Genomic DNA, 19,530 nt, shown 5'->3' on the forward strand with positions numbered 1-19,530 from the left:
GCTGCTCCCCTCCCTGGCAGAGAGAGCCTCAAGATTTCTTTCAAAACTGGGAGACGAGGGAGACTGTTGAACTGAACTGGAATCAATGACATTTCATTTCACCTGCACTGGGAGGACGCATTGCAAAGTGCCTCATTTCCTTCTTTCTATCAGCAGGTGGCAGCAATGGATGCTTTAGTAAAAAAAAAAAAAAAAACAATGAAATAAAAGCAGAAAGCGGAGCATTTTGCTGCTGCCCAGACCTGGGAGATCAAGATCAGCTGGCTGTGCACTCTCACTGCTGGACACGAGGACCTTGAACCCCAAAGAGGTCAAGTCACTTGCATACGGTCACATGGCTAGTTTGTAGGATCAATGAGACCAGAACCATAGTCCAGTGAAGCCTACAGCCCGGCCCCTCCTCAGAATCATGCTTTTAAATGCACCAAATACACAGGCCTACAAAATTTCAATATAATTATAAATTATATTAAAATATAGTTATCAAAACATAACTAAAAGCAAGTTCACAGAGGTTAAGAACCTCTGGCCTAAATGATCTCTAAGATCCCTAAAGAGGTGACAAAAATTCGCCCAAAGCTTTAAAAAAAAAAATTACACCAAGACTCCACAAGCAGTCCAGTGAAGGCCTGACTTACTTATAATGAGTCGGGAGCAGGGGATGAAAGCAAATCTATGTGAAGGGGCACTTTAAAAAAAATCAAGTGCTCTCACATTGCATCCAAATGTGACAAAGCAGAAGAAGTTGGCTGAAGGTCTTCCCAGTAGCACTTCCTGTAGGGATGGCCTCACTCACTTCCCCTTCAGAGGGGGCCCAAAGAGTTTCTGTGGGTTATGAACAAAGAAGGAGCCCTCCCCCGCTCACCTTCCCCATAAAACCCTCACAACCCCCAAGCACTGAAAACCAATGGCTCAGATGGTAGGAGAAGAAAGCAGCAAGGACGGACCAGAGCGAAAGCTACCATCCAAGCCCAGCTTGGCGTGGCCCCACCACCACCAAGAACCACCCATGAGCCAGTTTTCAGCAGCTGCTTATGCTACGGGGTTAGAATAGGGCCTACACCTCAGGAAGTGGCTCCCGCCTAAACAGAAATTCCATCTATGCTATCCCTTCTGTGAGGGTCTTCCAGCCTTTGAATTCCTTCAGAGAAGAGAGAACAAACACGGTGTCCTCCCCACCCTGGCAGCCAGGAGCGTTTCCCTTCACCAATCCAAGTCCTGCACCCTGAGGCCTAGCAGAAAGAAGTCTGAGGCATCCTCCACTTCCAAGGACCCTCTTCTGCAGAGTCCCTTCAGCCAATCTTCAGACAACATGGAGCCAAGGCCTTTCTGAATTCTGCTTGCCCCGCCCCGCCATGGCGCTCCAACTGCTCAAAGCCCTTCCTAAATGCGGTGCCCAGAACTAAACAACAGAACCGTCTCCTCCTGAATCCATCCCCATATCACATTTACTACCACATCATTGACTCCACTTGAGCTTGCAGTTCACTAATACGCCCAGATCTTTTTCAGAAAAGCTGCTAGAGCCAACTGAACAGTACTATTAAGTATCTAAAAAAAGTCACAATTTCATAGGTATGGTTTACTTGTCTGTGGCTCTGAATTCACTCTCCCACCACCCAATTTAGCCGTCTATGCAAATGAAAAAACAAAGACAGGCCAATGGGGGAGGGGGGGACGGCGGCTGAGGGCCTTCCCTCTACTCTACTGACAGTAGCCAATAGTCCCCAGCCACAGCGAAGACATTGTGAGGACAAAGTCTGGCCATTGACAGAGTCCAACTCGACAAAATCTGTGGGCCAGGGGCCCCCCCCCCGCCCTTCTATTTCAGGAGAACAGACGCCCCCTTTGTTTACCCCTGCAAGCAGGGGGACTTGTCCTGACACTGGGTGCTTTTCTTCTTTTCTTCCTAAGATCCTTCCTTTAACAGGATACCAGAGGCTGATGGCACTGGTCAACCTCTCCAATGGATGTGTTAGGGAGGCCCTCTCTAAGATGTAGAAGACAAATGGCTCAGAAGGAAGAGACCTGGGTTTGAATCCTGCCTGAGCAACTTAACTATCTGTGTGACCTTGGGTGAGTCATTTAATATCTCAGAGCCACAATCTACAAAGATGTAAAATGGAGATACATAATACCTGCAGGGCATGTATCTCAGACATGTGGCAAAGACAAAATGGGGTCATTTAACCTGTTGGTTATTTCTTTATCCCTGTTGGCCCTGTACAGCTATGATCCCGTGATGCTTGGAAAAACATTTTGGAAAATAATACGCTATTGTAAATATCAGCTGCTTAATCTTTTTAGTTGCTATCTCTTCCCTGACCATGACTCATTACACACACACCAACAGCAAAATAACCACAAATAGGAGTCCACCTAGACAAAATGAAGTGATTACAGTGTATTCCAGAGTTAAAAGAAATTCAAGAAGCACTTATTAAAGCACCTACTATGTGCCAGATACTGGGCATACCACCAAAAAACAAACACACAATCACTGTCTTCCAGGAACATCCACTGGGGTCGGGGGAGAGACCCTCTTTTCATGGCATTCAAATTCTGCCAAGTCTACAAAATTGATAGTGGTCCATTCTGGCCATTGGATTCTCCTCTCATCCAGAAATCTCTCCAGCACTGGTGCTGCTTGCCATGTATTTTACAAACTAAATATGGATCCTAGAAAAGTTCTCTTCCCTAGCTCCTGCTATGTGTCAGGCTTCGTGCTAGGCTTGGGGGAACTCAGACAAAAAAAAAACACTCTGCCTCCAAGGAGCTTACGTTCCATCTAATTTAGGCCAGGAAAACCAAATGTCTGCAATCAGAATAACAGATCTAAATCCGAATGGGCCCCAAAAGGTCATCCCACCCAACCCCGTCATGAGAAGCTAGGAGCACAGAAAGGAGCTTTGTCCTGGGTCCCACGGGTCATTGAGGTAGGACTCAAATCCATATCCTCTAGCTCTAAAGTCTGGCACTTCACACCTATCAGATTGGCTAATATGACAAAAAAGAAAAATAAATGTTGGAGAAGCTGTGGAAAAATTGGAACACTGATGCAACATGGTGGAGTTGTGAACTGATCCAATCATTTCTGGAGAGCAATTTGGAACTCTGCCCAAAGGGCCACGGGACTGTGCATACCCTTGGACTCAGTAATACCACTACTAAGTCTGTATCCTAGAGAGATCACAGAAAAGGGAAAAGGACCCACATGTACAAAAATATTTATAGCTGCTCTCTTTGTGGTGGCAAAGAATTGGAAACTGAGGGAATGCCCATCAACTGAGGAATGGCTGAACAATTTGTGGTATACGAATATAATGGAAGACTACTGTGCTGTAAGAAATGACGAGCAGCAGATTTCAGAAAAACCTGGAAAGACTTAAGTGGACTGATGTTGAGAGAAGTGAACAGAACCAGGAGAACATTGTACACAATAACAGCAACATTGTGTGATGATCAACTATGATAGACTTGGCTCTTCTCAGCAGTGCAAGGATCCAAGACAATTCCAAAGAACTCATGATAGAAAATGTTCTCCGCATCCAGAAAAAAGACCTGAGGATTCTGAATGCAGATTGAACCATACTGTTTCTACTTTTTGGCTGTTTTTTTCTCTTTTGAGGTTTTCCCCTTGTGTTATGATTCTTCTTTCACAGTATGACTAATGCAGAAATATGTTTAATGTGACTGTACACATATAACTTATATCAGATTGCCTTCTGTCTTGGGGAGGGGGGGAAGGAAGGGAGGTAGAAAATTTTTGAACTAAAAATCTAATGAAAACAAATGTTGAAAACTATCTTTACATATCACTAGAAATAATAAAATACTTTTATGATAAAAAAAAGAAAAAAATAGATTGTAAGCTCGCCAAGGGTAGGCTCTACATGCCCCACCCCTTCTTTCCCTCTCCCTTTCTCCCTCCCTTTCTGTCTCTCTCTCCTCCTTTTCTCTTTCAGTTCTTGCTCCCTCTCCCTCTCCCTCTCTCTTTCTGTCACTCTGTGTGTCTCTCTGTTTGTCTCTCTGTGTGTCTGTCTCTGTCTTTCTATTTCTCTCTCCCCTCCCTCTCTCCTTCCCCTCCCCCTTCAGCAGAAGCTTAATAAATGTCTGAAATGAAGAGCAAGCACTCAGTGCATAATTATTAATTGATCAAACCAAAAAGGAAGATTAGAGATTCAGAGCATTGCCCCCCTCCCCCCTCCTCAAAGCTGCAGGGTCTGCAGGTGAATCACCCAGAGCAGTTTAGAGACTGACAAGGAGCCAAATTTCAGCTCCTTCATTCTGAATGTTGAGGTTTTAGAGATGGCTAATAAGTGACTGAATAACAGAATGGGTGACAGACAATGGGCCCTTTATATCTCTAAAGCTAAGCCCCCACACAGTGTGACAGGCAGTATTTTTACCCACTGATGTCATTTTTTTTTTTAATATGCAGAGCTACAAGTCACGTTTTTAATCCAACATTTTCTGGGCTAAGGAATAAGCACATTGTCATCTTAAAAGTCCTAGGCAGCTTCCTGCCCCCTGTCCTCATCCCAATCTCCCTTGTGCAAATAAATGTTGTCAGCAAAGATAGAGGAGAGTCTGGTAGAAGCAGCAGCACAACCCAAGGAAAAGAGCCTAGGACTCATTTATCAAGTTCAGAAGGAAAAGGAAAGAAAATGGGGAAAAAGACAGAGCCTCATCCTGAGACTTATCAGGCCCAAGGCCTAGTCTGGGCTAGACCACTAACTAGTTGTATGACTCTGGGCTGGTCACTTGTTCTCCCCTCTCTGAAAAGAGTTCAGATCCTCCCACTCTGACATTCCACGGCTCTTTGGCCATTGCACCTCCCACCACAAAACACAACTGGTTAATGGGAGCAGGCAATATCTGCAACAAAGCAAAAGCAGATCCAGTTTGGAGTCTTAACCTTTCCCTCATGCGAGGGAAGGCAGACAGAAAAGGGAGAAAAAACACCTGTGCTGTGACCTTCCCCTGGACGCAGAGGCCAAGCAGAGAATTAACACGGGCAGGTCTCTCCAAGGGCCAGGGTTTGGTGCTGAGCGCTGGCCATGTTTGCATTGGATATACTTCTAATACATGAGGAGAGGACAAACGGGCAAGCAGACAGTGACCTGGCCCTGGCAAGAGGCACCGGGGCCCTGGGTGAAATCCCTACCAAAGGGTAGGCTGAGAAGCTGCCAGCTGCAGGAACTGGGGGTGGGGGGGATCCTCACAGACTTGCCTGCCCCCTCCCTGCTCCACGCAGCCAAATGGCTACTGTGGCCTGAGCTTGTACAATAGGTTAATTAATGGGAAGGCTGGGAGGAGTTAGAACAACTCACATTCACAGAGAATGTTAAAGTGTATATAAAGCACAAGCTCACAACCATTTGACAGATGGGTTCACTGATGTACTCAATGAAGAAGTGACTTCCTAAGTAAAGTCTCATAGCTAATAAGCATCCGAGCCAGGATTTGAACCCTGACCTCCCAATTCCTGGCCCACAGTTCTCCCCGGATCCCTCTGGTTGCTAGTGTTCTCCCAAAAAACATTACGTTAAATTATTTTGGGGGTATTCCCCAACATATTTTATATGTATTTTCACCCAGGAGATAGTGAATCAGGAAGCCCCGAGTTCAAATCCTGCCTCAGATATTTACTAGCTAGTCATCTCGGATGTGTATTACCAAAGCCAAAACCACACCAAACATTGTTCAGTGCAGCACCAAGGATCACAAAACAGGAAGACAGAGCAGAAAATAAAACAATGGTTTGGAGGACCCTGGTTTGAATGTCAGATCTCCTACTTACTATGTGACCTTGAGCTAGTCATTGTAATGGCCTCAGGAAAACCCAAATTAAAACCCATCTTGGATATTTGCTGGTTGTATGACCCTAGGCTAGTCACTTAGCCCTCTCAGTATTAGTCATCTTGGCATCCAGTGTCCCTAAGCACTTTGAATGAGACCTTTGGACAGATATGGGATAGCAACTGAACCTGTGATTTCTGATATCTGATTTCATTGATAGAGGACTGGGTACACCCAGAGAGGAAATTCCCTCCGCTGAGGCAGGGCATTTCTATCTGGGTCCAGTTTCTTCATCTGAAACATAACAGTGTTGGCCAAATGATTCCCAAATTCTCTCTTTACTCCAAAATGTGATGGTTGCTATGTAATTTTTTAAAAAGAGGGAATCACACTCAGGAAGATAGCTCAACTTTTTAAAAAAATATATAATATTTAAAGCAATAGTGACGGTTCTGATAAAATGCTAACAGATTCAACATAAGAGGAACAAAAAGAAACACAAAGTACATGAGACTACTCTGATTCTGAGCACAAGGCAAAACCAAGCCCAACTGGACTGAAGTAAATACACCACACTTAAGAGTGATTGTGTGTCTTTAGGGAGCCCCCTCTTTGGGAACCCAAAATTCTATAGTGGGGAAAACAGCTTAGGGTGATAGAGAAAGCTCAGAGGCAAGAGAGAAGAGACTAGATGAGGAACTAGGAGGCCCAGCTTCGAGTCTGACCTCTGACAAAGCCAACTTCATGACCCTGGGCAAGTCACTTGCCTCGGGGTCTCTGTAGGGAGGAGGGAACAAAGAGGGGGTCAGACAAGGTGATTGCTTGGGCCCCTTGCAGATCTGACATTGCTTTGTAGCAGGAACCCTGTTTGCTGCCACTTTCTGGAAGCTACCGGCTGAGTCTAATTGAGTAGGCAGAACAGGAGATGAGGAGACAATGGGAAACAGCCACAAAGGGACCCAAAATGCAACAACAAGGGAGGAAGTGAACCTGCTTTGAAAAGCAAGAGGAGGAGAAATTCTTTAAAAAGCAGTTCTCCAGAAGCTTGTCGCTGTCCTCCCCACAAGGAGATATGTACCCTGGCCCCTTCAACTCTCAAACACCATCTGCCAAAATGTTCCCGGGGTTGCTATCTGTGCCAGTGAAGGGCCCTGCACAATCACCCACAGAGCAGGTGGGAACAAGTCTTGTCCCCATTGGACAGAAATCTGGACATATCAAATGCATGTCCTGTCACATGGCAAGCTTCCAAGTAAAGATGAGTTCTCACTTCTGACTTTGAGCACCCGGCTCATTCACAGAAGGCTGCCTGCCAGGACTTCTCATCATGGAGTCCATAAGAGGATTCCTGCCCCAACGGGGTCACGAAGAGTCAGCCCTGACTGAAAAACAACTGAACAGCAACCACCCCAACATACCATATTTTAACAAAGTCCCAATTTTGGAAATTTTATGATTCAGTAGTACTTTCATTGCCGTGGTGGTGTCGAAACTAGTTGGAAAAAATAAGTAAACTAAGAAATGACCAGTTGGTGGTTCGAATATACTCCTCCAATGGGCTAATGAACTCACAGCCCATGTTCTACTGATGGCAGCAGCATCTAGTGGAAGAAGCACTGACTTGCATGAGTTAAGACTTGGGTTCAAATGCCACTTTGGTTACTTACTGTGAACCATGCTCGGTGATTTCAGACAAGTCACTTAGCCTTCATTACTCCATTTGTTAAATGGGCATTATAGAAGATCAAACAACTTAATGAATGTCAAACTTTTGAAACCTGAAAGCATTCTATAAATACCAACTATTATTGATATTATGAAGAGTCCACTGAGCATTAGGATACAGAGAGCTTCACCTTAAAATCAGAAGGATCTAGGTTCAAGTCCCACCTGTGACATATACTGGCTAGGTGACCCTGGGCAAGTCATTTCATCTGGGCCAAGCAAAAAAAGTCTAACCCCAGTCCTGTTGCCAGACCCAGACCTGGTCGCTGGCTGAAGCTTGTGGTACATATGTCAAACTTGTACAAAATGTCACCTTGCCTTCACAGTTTTAGGGGCCAGATTTTCTAGGCTTTCAACAGGTCTAAGTCATGTTCAGATTTTGACACCCCCCCCCAAAAGGGGTCACAGTTTGCTTTGCATACAAGGTTCCTCAAAAACCCCACATGTTCACACGTATCACAAGCCTGATCTGCCAACATGGCTGGAGACATCATTTCTCATTTTTGGTCTACGGCATTTGAGTAAGGGAAAAATCGACGACTCCCAAAGTCCCCCCCACATCTAATCAATCTGTCTTTGCCTACTGATCAAACACTTTTTATTTCCTTTCACTGGACGCAAACTTCACTAAGAAGCAAATTGTATAAGGATATGCCTCCAGAAACAACGGGACTCTGTGTGCACACCAGTCATCTTCTGTTCTGCCTGAATGTTTTCTCCTTTTTGAAACAGACACTGTACAGAAATAGGCACTAAAATGGGTCCTGTGATCTCCATAATTGGGATCCAAAGATCAAGACCGAACGGGGAGGGATAAAACATTCCAAAAAGTTACGACTGAAAACACCAGTACAAGACCCCACAGCAGTCCCTTCTGGCAGGGATCTAAAAGGGGACAGCAGGCAGGCTTTGGGCTCCAAAGGCTGACTCCCCCCACCCTGCTCTGTCTCTTAAAAGCTCAGGCAAGAAACAAAGATGGCAGAGGACTGGCCCTTTCTTAGGAGCGGACAAATGGCCGAGGCATCTTGGATGTTACTACCAAGAAAAGCTCCTCATCTCATACCCAACTCTGCCCCCAACTGCCGTCAGCTGTAGCTGGGGGACAGACTGCTTTCTGGAGCTGCTCTCTACTTCTTTCCATCCCTTCTTCACCAAAAAAGAAATTAAGGTTCTCTCATCTCCCATTCCACTCTGTATTTGTTCGAAGAGCAGATTTCAACCGAAAGAAGCTAGAATAACTAATATATAATTAATAGAACAGAGGGTCCACAAGAGCCTAAAAAGTCAGACTGGTAACTTGAACCCAATAAAAGTGATTAGGATCAAAGACTAAATAATGGATCAACAAGTTCATTGCCAAAATGCAAGTTAAAGAAATATAGCTAGATATTAGATCTTTTGAAAAAGATGATGGATAGGGGCAGCTAGGTGGAGCAGTGGATAGAGCACCAGCTCTGGATTCAGGAGAACCTGAGTTCAAACCTGACCTCGGACACTTGACACTTACTAGCTGTGTGACCCTGGGCAAGTCACTTAACCTTCACTGCCCCACCAAAAAAAAAAAAAATATGATGGATAAAATATAGATGAAGGAAGGAAGGAAGGAAAAGATCTAGGGATAATTAATAGACTGCCAGTTCAATATGAGGCAACAGTGTAACGAAAAGGGGAAAGGGGGAAAGGCCAAAAGGGAAAAGGAAAGAAAAAAATTGACCTCGGGTCATCCTGATAGAAATGGAGGATTGTGGGAGAGAGGAGTACAAAGCCTTTGAATTCCACCCCGGTCAGACCACAGCTGCCACATTGTTTACCATTCTGGAAGCCATCTTGATAAAAGAGGCTGACCAAGCAAGACCACCCCAAAAAGGAGGAAAAGGAAAGTGAGGGGGGCTGGCAGTCATGGCATCAAATTGCAGGATATTCAAACAAGAGAAGAAGGTTTAGGGGAGAAATGAGAGCTGCCTTCAAAGACATTCATTCATGGTAACCAGACAGAAGAAAGATTACGCAGGCTTTCCTTGGGTAAAATTAGCACAGATTATGGCTTATTATAAGGAAAAACTTCCCAAAATGATTACTGTCCAGAAACTGAACGGCGCTACTCTATAGGCAATGAGTCCCTGATCACTTGAAAGTACAGTTACTATTTGCTGCCTCAGGGTGGGGGGAGGGGAAGGAGGGAAAGAGGGATAAAAATTGGAACCCAAGACTATAAATTAAAATGTTTATTATTAAAAAAAAGAAAAAAGAAAGTAGTCACCCCATCCACACTGCAGGGGTTAAAGGCATGGTACACCTGGCAATCTAAAAAATCCCCATAAACGTTTTTTGACCCTCCCTTTGTACCAAAGAAATGTGAATTATTATGGTATTAAAAGATGAAATATGTTAATGTGATACAATACTATATATATATATATATATTTTATGCATATCTAAGTTTCCAAACTTTTTCTATGTCATCTGTATCTTCCAAAAATTCCCCCAAAAGTCCCATTTAATTCCTTATGCCAACCCAAGATATATTGAAAGCGCAATGTGGAAAGTCGTGATGTGGAAGGGATAACTGTATTTAAGCAGAAACCAGGTCAGCCCTTATTGGGGAATGGTAAGGTTATTAGATTGGAAATCAGAGGACCCAGGTTCAAATCTCTGCTCTTATCTTCACTACCTGTGTGACCTTGGACAACTCATTTACCCTCATAGGGTTTCAGTTTTCTCATCTCTAAAACGAGGGGGGGTTGAATCAGAGAATCATTAAGGTCCGTTCTTCTCTAAATCTGTAACTAGATAGGACTCACGGCTTAAGATAGGGAAGAAAGAAGAGGGGGACCAGATGTCAGCTTCCTCACTTTAAAAATGTTGGGGTTGGCCTCGAGCTGATCTCCAATTCCCATTAAGTCCTAAAATCCACTGCCTTTAAGGATGGTGTTTTTACCACTCCTGGTTTCAGATTTGGCCAAAGCCAATAAGGTATGCCTCTAAGCAGAATGAATGAATGAATGAAGTGAATAAATAGAGAAACAGATAAATAAATAGGTGAATGGATGAATGAAAATAACAACCCTCCACCTGGGGGACAGAAAAATTTCTCATTTTGGCTATGTACTAAAATGGACCGTAGGTCAGTCCAAGGTACAAAAAGGCCCTCAAACACAGACCACATAGGACCTTACAGGGAGGAGATAAGGACCCTGACCCCAGCAGGCCTACCCAGCAGACAGAACAGCCTCCTTCAGGTCACTTCCACACCCAGCAGACTGAACATAATAACCCATAAATGTTTGGCTGCAGGGCTTCCCAAGCCCAAGCACAGGCCCCCGCAGCTCTGCTGCAGAGACAAAGATTACAATCGGCCAAGCAATCACCGTAAAAACAGGTTTCTTTGGCAAGATACCCTAATGGCACTTAATTTAAGGGCTAAGAGGGAATTTTCTACCATTAACAAATTAAATATCAGAAGAAATTATTTGGTCCCTGCTGTTGGGAGTAAAATAACTCCAGTCTCACTTGTGGCTTCTGACATCCAGCCAGGTTCTAGACACTTTGAAAAGTGAGCAGGATTAAAAAGGATTAAGAAGGAGTAAATGCCATTAACTACCCTTCTATTACATGCATCCATCTCAATGCGTCAGCAGGGAAGGGGAAGGGGGGGGGGGGGAGAAAAATGGCAGGTAGTACAAGTACCTGCTTTCTTTTGAAAGGCCAGAGGGCAGGGGAAGCCAGGCTCCCTCTATTCCCAGCTATCAGAAGGGGCCTGAGCCAATCTGGCCTTAGATCCCTTAGGATAACCTTAGGAGTGTGAGCTGGCGGGGCAGCTAGGTGGCGCAGTGAATAAAGCACCGGCCCTAGATTCAGGAGGACCTCAGTTCAAATGCAGCCTCAGACACTTAACACTTACTAGCTGCGTGACCCTGGGCAAGTCACTTAACCCCAATTGCCCTGCCCAAAAAAAAAAAAAAAAAGAGTGTGAGCTGGGACGAGTCAGAACAGGGAATGGCAGAGCTGGGAGGGGCCTTAGAACATGAAAGGACCTTGAGTTTAAAGGAGGTTAAAGGGAGAAAGTTCCTATTTATAGCTAATATTTATTTCATGCTTTACAACTGGCGAAGTACTTTACATGTGTTATCTGTGAGGGACTTGCCGTTATTATCCCCATTTTACAGATGAGAAAACTGAGGCTGGAAGCGATTACATAACTTGTCCAGAGGTCACACAGCAAGATATAACTGTGCCAGAAGAAATGATCATAAAGAAAGAAAGAAAGAAATGATCATAATGAAGAAGTCAGAGAATCATGGGAAGACCCTATGCTTCCAGCATAGGAAGAGACTCAGAAGTAAAGTAAGCAGAACCAGGAAAATAATATACCCACCTACAACAATGGGAAGGAGGAGAGGAAGGGAGGGAAGGGGAAGGAGAGAAAGGAAAAGGAGGGGAGATGAGGGGAGGAGAAGGAACAATGCTGTGAAATTATAATGACCAGGCTAAGCCCTAAAGATGACAAAATGCACCTCTCTCCTTTCACTGGAGAGATGGGGACTCGCCCTGTGATGGGATTGTGCACCATGGTCTTGATGGTCAAACTCAGTTAATGTGTGGGTTGGTTGGCCTGAGCAGGCTTTTTGTGTCTCCTCACAGACGGCAATGGGAAGGCACATGGTGTGTATGGGATCAAGCTGAAGCAGATAATCTACGTGGAGAAGCAGGCTCCCATCACCTTTTGTCTGGGACCAGGATGAGCCACCACAGCTAACCTGAGTTCAGGGGCATGTTGGCATCTTTCTTTTTTACATTCATGTAGTTGCTGTGTACCCTGCTTCTCTTGGTTCTGCTTTCTTCACTTTGTATCAGTTTATCTGAGTCTTCCCATTTCTCTGAATCCCTCATATTCATTTTAAAGGGATTATTATCATTATTATTAATGTCCCACCACACCTCCACATGTGACGACTTGTTCAGCCTTTGCCCAATCCCTGGGCACTAATGTATTTCCCATTTTCATCACTGTTGTTTGTGGGGTGAAGTTGTTTTGTTTTTGCTGGCCTGTATGAAGCCCTTCCTTCTGTCAGTGACCTCCTGAAGATAAATGCCCAGTGGTGGGACCTCTGGGTCAAAGCATATTATTAAACCCATCTTGAAGAGGTAACAGAGAAAGCTGCTGTTTGGGGCAGCTAGGTGGCGCAGTGGATAAAGCACCGGCCCTAGATTCAGGAGGACCTGAGTTCAAATCCAGCCTCAGACACTTGACACTTAACTAGCTGTGTGACCCTCGGCAAGTCACTTAACCCCTATTGCCCTGCAAAAAAATGCCAGTCCCCCAAATATGGATCAAGTTCCAACTAAACAAGACCCTTCCTGTTCCACAAAAAGATAAACAGTTTGATTATGTAGCATTTTTTTTAAAAAGAAGCAGCCCTAAGCACTTAACCACTTCCATATAAATGTCCCCAGGTTAACCAACTCATCCCTGAGCCAACCACCTTCTTCAACAGAATGGCTTGCAAGGACAGCGCTATTTGTCCAAACAATGGCCAATGGCTTTATTCTGTAGGCCCAGAAAACTGTGAGTTAAACACCTGTCTGTAAATTGTTTGAAATGCCTTGGGATTACACCCCTATAGTCTCCCGGGAAGCGTGTTTTCTAAATTGCCAACCAGCAGCACTTCTGTTGACAAACACTCCCAAATATCAATCAGCTCTTTACAGGGGAAAGTATTTGGTGAATTGCCACCATGGCAGTCAGGGAGAGACACCAACTCCCAGCTGGCTGAGATTTGCCCGGACTTCCGGGGAGGCAAGATTTTAAAGGATTACTCATGGCTTGGAGATCAGTAGCTGCAAGAGCCCTTAGAAGACTATCCCTGTCCAACCCCCTCATTTTACAGATGAGGGAACTGAGGCCCAGAGAGTAAACAGCAGAGTCATTGGCTTGAACTCAGGTCTCTCCACGTTCAGTACGCTTTGTGCAGTCTAAAGCCAGAGCCCTCTTCCCATAGGTGTGTCCATGTAAGCAATTTATATTCTTCCCAGACAGACTGATGACAAACACCAGGTTTAGAACAAGACTCTGGATGCCAACAGTTCACACCAAAGTGGCTCTGGGAACCCAGGGAGGACAATGCAGCGTGTACACACCTGTTCCCAAACAGGCTAAGCTTCCAGGAAGTTACTCTGCTTGCCTCAGATCCTGAAATATAATGGGCAACTTTGTCCAATGTTCAACCGAAATGACATTTAATGCCCACAAAGTACAATCCACAGAACTCGGCAACAGAGATGCCCAAGACACGGCCCATGCCCTCAAGAAGCTCTGCAGTCCAGTGGGGAGGAGGAACTATAACAGAAGACTGAACCCGAACCCATCCATCTACAGCCCTTAGAATACTTGAAGGCAGCTGTCAGTCCTCTCTAAGTGTTCTCAAATCAGCTGATCAAATAATCCACATTAGTAAAGCCTTTACTAAGTGGCTGACATACACTGGGCACTTAATAAATGCGTGTTTCCTTCCTTCTCTTTTCCAGCCTAGACACCCCCAATACCTTCCACTCATCATTTGGGGGGAGCAGTTCTCCCCCTCTTCTGGGCCCTGGACCCCCTGGTTGCTCATTCTGGTGAAACCTATGGGTCCCTTTGCAGAATCATGTTTTTAAATGCATAAAGTACAGCACACTGCAGAGGAAACCAAGTACACTGAAATCCTGGAGGAGGAGGGGAACTGGGAGGCCTAAATTACAGACACCTCTGCCCGAGGGTATTAACCCCATCCTGGCCTCTCTCCTCTGGACATAAAACCAAGAAAATGCCCTTTAAAAATAAAAGAATCTCACAAATAGAGGGATCTTGTTACTAGCAACAAGATGCTGGGTCACAGGCAATAAAGTGACTAGCTTAACAGTAATTATGAGAAGATAAGCTTCTGCGACCAGAATAAATAGGTGATAAACTCTTCCCTGGGGCGATTCAAACACGATGTACTAGCAGACCAGGTGGAAATCTGCTGTGCAATATAAACCTCCCGGTTTAACAGAAGATCAGCCTCAAGGCAAATCTCAGTCCCCAAAATGACGGTGAGCCCAGCCCAGCTCCAGCAGAGAAGGAGGTGTGTGACTTGGGAGAAGAGGCTACCTTTTCCCAGCATTTCATCCAGGCAACTGGCAAAATGCAAGACAGGGGCAGGTTGGAGAAGGCAGTGTTTGAAAAATCTGTATCCTGGTAGAGTAGAAAGAAGATTGGGCTAAGCAAGCTGGACCCCCACTCCCAGAACTGCCGTTACCCAGCTTGCCACGGGTCTTGGGGCAAGGCCCCGGCTCTCTGGGAGTTTGGGTTCCCCTCCCTCTGGAGTAAAAGGAGGGGGCTGAAGCAGGTGTTCTGTGAGGACAGCAGAACAATCACAGTAACAACGACTTCCAGGTAGAGAAGTAAGTGGCCATTATACCTTAGGTGGCAGGAAGGCCTGGCTCTTGGCCCAGTGACTCTAAACAAGTCCCTAACCCTCCCAGTGCTCCAGGCAACTGGCTGAGACAATAAATTACTGAGAAGCTGTTGGGTCCGCACAGGGAGGGGGAGCACGCTTGGTAAGGTTTGCATCTTGGCTAGAGTTCTCTATTTGATCCTCACAACCCATTATTCTGGCATTTTACAGATGAGGGAAACCGAGGCAAAGAGAGATGAAGTGATGTTCAGGATCACAAAGCTCAGAGATGTCACAGCTGAATTTGAACTCGGGTCTTCCTAGCTCTGAGGCAAGTGCCCTGTGTTCTCTACCACACTGTAGCCCTTCAGACCTCTAACACCTCATCACCTAATAAGTGACATTACACGAGTCACCTGCCCTCCCAGTGACTCAGTTTCTTCAGCTATCAAACAAGTGAACTGAATTAATACAACCCGTAAGATATAGTATTATCCTTCAGGCTGCTGCTAAAAGCTAGATGTAAAAGTTGCTAGTGTTGGGGGCAGCTAGGTGGCGCAGTGGATAAAGCACCGGCCCTGGATTCAGGAGGATCTGAGTTCAAATTTGACTTCAGGCACTTGACACTTACTAGCTGTGTGACCCTGGGCAAGTCACTTAACCCCCATTGCCCTGAGGGGGGGAAAAAAGTTGCTAATGTTGACACACAGGCCTATGATGTATCAATAGCATAAGAGTCCTATCCAACCCACCACAACCCCTCCTCATTTCCCAGATGGAGAAACTGAATCCCAGAACCCAAGTAATTAAATCATGACTCCCCCTGCTCCCGCTGTGTAGTAACAAGGCTGATCTAGTGTTGATCTGCTTTCTCCAGCCAGCACTGAGCCGCCCCAGAGCACCCTGACTTTTCCTCACCCCCCCCTCTTTGGGGTGTGTTGTCTAGCACAATCACAAGGGCATTTTCATACTAGCAAAGAAATTCCTGAGTGAGTGCGAAAGATACTACCCTCTGGAGCAGAGGTAATAAACACAAAGGGAGGCCTTTGCCCAGGACCAAATGGTCAGCCAGGAGGCCTCAAGTTCAGGACCTCAGTGCGGAGGCCAGAGGTCACAGCGGCCCCCCTAGACCAATCAGGGAAGGAGAAACAGTAGGTCCCTGAAAGGATCCAGCCATGAACTCTGGGTCAGTACATTCAAGGTGTGACCCACTGCAAGTGGGTGCCCAGGAAGCCTTCATTTTCCCCTCTGTGAAATGGGAAGAATCCTTGCCCTTACTGAAATAAATAACTGTGATAAGGACCAAGCAAGAAGTCTTGCACTCAGGGGCAGCTAGGTGGCGCAGTGGATAGAGCACCGGCCCTGGAGTCAGGAGGACCTGAGTTCAAATGCGGCCTCAGACACTTAACACTTACTAGCTGTGTGACCTTAGGCAAGTCACTTGACCCCAATTGCCTCACTAAAAAAAAAAAAAAGAAGTCTTGCACTCGTGGCCCCTTCTACCATCTTTCTTCGTCCACTCTATATTGGTAAAAAATGTTTCCTCACATATAGTCATGAGTCAATGTGAGTTAAATGAAGTTAACTCTTCCCATGAGTTTACAATATCATTTAAAGAGGCCAGGAGCTCAACCCCTTCATTTTAGAGAGGAGGACAATGAGGCCCAAGGAGGGAAAGAGGTTTGTTCCAAACTATCTGAGAGGTATCAGAGACAGGATTCGCACCCAGGTCCTCCAACCCTAGGGCCAAGCTTGCCGTTGCTCCCAAGTGGCCTCAGAACACAGCCCAGTTACCAGCTGTACTGAGTTCTTCCAAATGACCTTTAATAGTCTCAGTACCCGAGAGGTGCCTAAATAGAAGGCATTATATAACCGGGGCACCATCCCTTCCTTTACCCCTCCCATTTCACAGATGGGGAAGCGAGAACAGAGGCTGGGAACCCACTCCCCCAGCACGGGCCAATGAGTCAGTGGGGGCGGCTGGCCAGAAAACCCAGGTCTCCTGACTTCCTGTGGAACACCCTACCCAGTGGCCACCTCAGGCACAGGCTCTCCCCAAATGTCCCAGGGGCCCGGCTCAGCAGCAGACATCAGGAAATGGTGCCAGCCATTTGTGGCTACACGCAGATCCAGCCCAAGGAGAGACTTCAGGAGACAGAAGGCACATACGCCATCATCCCACAATGACCACCCAGGCTAGAGCCCGGCCCAGTCCACTAACCTCCAAGCTCCTGTTGTAACTTCCTCTTCTCCCCCTTCTTCTCTTACTAATGCACCAAAGGCAGAGGGAAAAGTCCCAGAAGTGGAAGTTCCCATCCGCCTGACAGATCGGCACCTTCCAGTGAAGCTGGCCATCTGGGCCACAGACCAAATGGCCGAGATGTCGCCCCTGCCAGCCTCCTTCCCTCCCCACCTGACGCCATCTCCGCACCTCGGACAGTCACACTGAACAAAGCGGGACAAACGGGTTTGTCGCCCTTTTTAATTTGGGGTTCCGCACAGGAACCAGGGTAGCCCACCTACTCAATGTCCCTGACAATCCATCTCCCTCCACCGTGCCTTTGCACAGGTGGTACTCTACTGCACTCTTAGAATCCTGATTCCTTTCAATCCCAGCTCCAACACCAGGCTTTTCCAGATTCTACCCTTCCTCACCCCAGGAATGACTGCCTTCTCCTATCACTTTCCATGCATCAGATTTACTCATCTTTACACATCTCATTTGCCCTTCCCCCTCCCAGGAGAATGAACAGATGCTTAGAACGGGAGCGTAGGGACCATTCCGTCCAAGCCCTAGTTCTACAGAGGAGGAAGTTGGGAAATGTGCCCCGGGTCACACGGGTGACCTGCTGAATGAAGAGGGGCTTGGGGCAAGTTAAATCAGGACCCCGGGGGAAGTGCTCATGGCATCCACCATGGATGGGAGAAAATCAGCCAGAACGTCAGAATCCACAGAGGAGTCACTGAGGCTTCACTACATGGCACACGAGAAGCGCAAGAAGCCCAGCTAAGTTTTCTCCTCCTCCCATTCAGGTCCCAAGAAGGACGGCCCTCGGAGCTTTGGTGGATGAACGTTCATGGGGTGAGGGGAAAGGCAACAGAAAGGGAGAGGGAGAAGGGAGGGGAGAGAGGTGGGAGAGAAGAAAGAAGAGGGAGAGGGGGAGGGGGGAAGACTGAGGAGGAGGGAAAGGAAGGGGGAAGAGGAGGAGAGGAGAGGGGAGAGAGGTGGGAGAGAAGAAAGAAGAGGGAGAGGGGGAGGGGGGGAAGACTGAGGAGGAGGGAAGGGAAGGGGGAAGAGGAGGAGAGGAGAGGGGAGAAGGGAGGGGAGAGAGGTGGGAGAGAAGAAAGAAGAGGGAGAGGGGGAGGGGGGGAAGACTGAGGAGGAGGGAAGGGAAGGGGGAAGAGGAGGAGAGGAGAGGGGAGAAGGGAGGGGAGAGAGGTGGGAGAGAAGAAAGAAGAGGGAGAGGGGGAGGGGGGGGAAGACTGAGGAGGAGGGAAGGGAAGGGGGAAGAGGAGGAGAGGAGAGGGGAGAAGGGAGGGGAGAGAGGTGGGAGAGAAGAAAGAAGAGGGAGAGGGAGAGCGGAAGGAAGAGGGGGGAAGACTGAGGAGGAGAAAAGGGAAGGGGGAAGAGGAGGAGAGAAGAGGGGAGAAGGGAGAGGGGGAGAGAACAATCCCCAACATGCCTTCATGCCGGGAATCTGGATGGTACCATCTGTTCCCAGTGTATTTCAGAAAATACAGGGACAAACAGGCCTTCATCAACATATAAAGTCTTGGAAAGGATCCAACTGATATCACCGTCATTTAATTCAATTTAACTACTTATTAAGGGTTATTGTTTGCAAGGGGCTGAAGATTCGAAGACAAAATCTCCACTCTCAAATAGTTTACGTTCTTCTGAGGGGGCAAGGAGATCACTATATGGTCACCAAAAAAGTCATAGGGGGCGGGGAACTAGGTGGCACAGTGGATAAAGCACCAGCCCTGAATTCAGAAGGACCTGAGTTCAAATTCGGCCTCAGACACTTTACATTTACTAGCTGTGTGAGCCTGGACAAGTCACTTAACCCTCATTGCCCCCCCCCCCCACACACACACACACACACAAAGTCATCAGGGCAGCTAGGTAGCGCTGCAGTGGATGGAGGGCCAGGCTTGGAGTCAGGAAGACTCACCTTCATGAGTTCAAATCTGGCCTGATACTTACTAGCTGCATGACCCTGGACAAGTCACTTAACCCAATTTGTCTCAGTCTCCTCATCTGTAAAATGAGAAGGAGATGGCAGACCATTCCAGTATCTTTGCCATGAAAGCCCCAAATGGGTTCACAAAGAGTCAGACACGACTGAAAGGAATGAACTTCCCTTCCTCAGTTTTGAAGGGAAGAACAAAGAAAGCTGACCAAAGGAAGTAGCAATCAAGCTGTCCAAGAGAGCGAGGCCATAAAGGCTCAGAGCCTAGGAGGCAGACGAGAATTCTGAAAATTAGACATGAGGAAAAAGTATATTCCAAGGAGGGGGGGTGATGTCTGCCAATGCGGAGAAGTGGTAAAAGGAATCAGAAGTTCAGGCAATAGCTAATCACCCAA

At 46.6% G+C, this 19,530-nt stretch overlaps 1 protein-coding gene across 2 annotated transcripts in view; it reads right to left on the minus strand.

Moving 5' to 3' along the window:
• PTPRJ (protein tyrosine phosphatase receptor type J) overlaps positions 1-19,530 on the minus strand; it is a 166,757-nt gene that overhangs the window by 41,666 nt on the left and 105,561 nt on the right. The gene's annotated exons all lie outside the window — the stretch shown is intronic.

The sequence above is a fragment of the Dromiciops gliroides genome, chromosome 6 (assembly GCF_019393635.1).
Source record: "Dromiciops gliroides isolate mDroGli1 chromosome 6, mDroGli1.pri, whole genome shotgun sequence".
Classification (NCBI taxonomy): Eukaryota; Metazoa; Chordata; class Mammalia; order Microbiotheria; family Microbiotheriidae; genus Dromiciops; species Dromiciops gliroides.